General features: G+C 35.6%; 1 pseudogene; it reads left to right on the top strand.

Annotated features, from left to right (window-relative positions):
* The first annotated feature begins 157 nt into the window (after positions 1–157).
* On the top strand, positions 158–671 carry LOC101590056 (annotated as a pseudogene).
* The last annotated feature ends 1,904 nt before the right edge of the window (positions 672–2,575 follow it).

The raw sequence follows: 2,575 nt of genomic DNA, 5'->3' as shown, positions 1-2,575 counted from the left end.
TTTCTTTCTTTCTTTCTTCTTCTTCTTCTTCTTCTTCTTCTTCTTCTTCTTCTTCTTCTTCTTCTTCTTCTTCTTCTTCTTCTTCTTCTTCTTCTTCTATTTTCCTGGGTCAGAATGCTTTGTATTGCTCTTGCTGCAGAGCCAGGTGGGAGGGAAGATGGTTTACATCTCAAATGGACAACTGTTGGACAGTTGGAGTCAGTCCCCCTGGAGACTATCATTAATAACAGATTTCTTCTGGGGAATAGCAGAGTTTGTGGTTTTGTTTTTCAAAACTCTGCTTCAGCAAGATGTGAAAAAAGGAAGAGGCTACAGAAACTCATCTGATGGGCTGGTGAGATGGCTCAGTGGTCTAAAGCACCTACTTAGAACAAGCTTAGCAAAGCACAGGGACCGTGGTTCAATCCCCCAGCACTACATGCCAGCCAGCCCAGCTCCCTGGTGAGCTGAGCTGGCCACACACACACAAATAAATAAATACATAAATAAAATTAAAAAAATACACAATGGATAAAGTCTTAAAAGAAGAAAAAAAAAAAAAAAGGAGAAACTCATCTGATTCCAGATATGATAGAAGAGGTCCACCAGGAAACCCTCCCTGAAGAATGGGTAGAATCTATCATCTTCATGGTCCCAGACCTCCGCCAATTGGTGGTGGATGAGGAAGGTGAATAACTGCTATTTAGAAGCAGATAACTGGACATGCACATTCATAGGAGAAGGAAATCACCCAGAAGCAGAGGTCTGACCTTGCTGGACAAGTAGATGTATGGGCCTGTCTCCCCAGGAATTGCTCTGTGTTCTCACAGATAAATGAGGTCACACCAGGAATTCTCTCTGCAGGGAGCTGGTTTGACTGATGCCCAGCTCTATAAATACATATGTTTGTCTCATTGTCTTTTTGTCTAATTTATGAAGTATTGATATAATTTTAATATAAATATTTTTAGGTTGCATACTGACCTTTCATCTTTATATAATTAAATCACAGGAACTCAACTCTGAACCTCAAGAAAATAAATGAATGCTGTGTATTTAATACTATTGGTATTTCCTTTTTTTTCAATTTCTGAGGCCCTGTTAACTGTTGATGTTCTCATTTATAAATAAATTGCTATATTTCAGAAAAACGAATGCCCTGCATTATCTGCTATCATATTTATGCTGCCTCTGGAATTTTCCATATATCCAAATCTTTTGGGAAAGTAATGAATGTTCTAAAATGAGCAGATGCCACACAGCAAAAGGAGAAAATCTTTTTGTTTCAACAGTAGCAGAAGGCAATTTTTGAGATCAGTAGATACTCCAGTGCTTACTGAAGCTTAAAATGAGTCATACATTAGATTAATATACAAAATTCATCATTAAAAATACATCCTAATGCTTCCAAAGCTGAGGGACAGACTGCTGTCTTTACTCATATTGCAGGGTGGCTCTGCTTGCTTGAAAACTCAGGAGGATAATACTGTTTCTGAAGTTAAAACTTAGCCACATAGGGGGTGGAATTTACCATGTAAATTATGTAGGTCATATAAATGTTGTTTCTGGCTTTCAGGCAATATTGAGAATATCACCGTTTCCAAATGAAAAATAAAGCCAAGCCAATGGAAACTGGGTAAAAGGATTGTAGAAAACAGTGTTCCCGTTAGCTTCCTTCTCTTTCTGTAAACTCATTAGAGCCATTATATTTACAGAACAATTAAAGCAAGGAAAATTATCATCAGCGGACCTCCTAGACAGTCTGTTAACTGTTCACTGAATGAAGGGCATGCTGATGATTGCCATCGTTAACTAAGAGGAAAACGAAATCAAAACAAAATGGTTTATAGACCTTTTGAGAAACAGTAGTTTACTTTACTGAATAAATAATTGTCATTTTCTAGTTAATATGTGAGGATGCTAGTAGCAATTAACATTTTCCACCAAGCTGAAATACAGAAATCGCACACATAACTTATTTCTATTTCCTTTGTCCCATTTTCTGCATTTTAGCTTGTAGAATCTTGCATTACAGAAAGGATTTTAGGACACTGCCCTTCAAGATTTTGATTCTGTAAAGCTTTTAAGAAACAAAGCTTTTAAGAAACAAAATCTTTTAAGAAACAAGTTATCATTTAGAACTGAATATTTAATATTTGAGAAATACTGTCGCTCAAAGATTTCGAAGTGTGATTTCTCACAAAAAAAATATGTGGCCAAACAAAATATGAAGGACCTTCTAGACCTTCTCAAATTTATATCAGAAATTATTATATCTAATAGGATGTTTAACCTGAAGAAGAGAATATTACAGGGAAACAGGTCTTTACATACAGTTTAGATATAGTATACAAGAAGGATTTGGCTGTGTCCTGCCACAAGGAAAAATAAGATGAGAAAATAAAAGTTAAGGAGGTAGATCTGGGGATAAATAAATGGTTTTAAACTGTGAGGTATCAAGCAAATTACCAAGTTGATTGTTAAGTTGCTTCTTATTTTCAAATATAAGAGTCCGTGTTTTTTGATAATACAGATTTTTTTAAAAGCCATGATTGATGAGTTCAGAATCTACAGAAATATATAGTATGAACACATT

Source organism: Octodon degus, unplaced genomic scaffold, assembly GCF_000260255.1.
Source record: "Octodon degus isolate 3935 unplaced genomic scaffold, OctDeg1.0 scaffold00252, whole genome shotgun sequence".
Taxonomy (NCBI): domain Eukaryota; kingdom Metazoa; phylum Chordata; class Mammalia; order Rodentia; family Octodontidae; genus Octodon; species Octodon degus.
The sequence above is the reverse complement of the archived record's forward strand: the minus strand, read 5'-3'. Positions and strand labels throughout refer to the sequence as shown.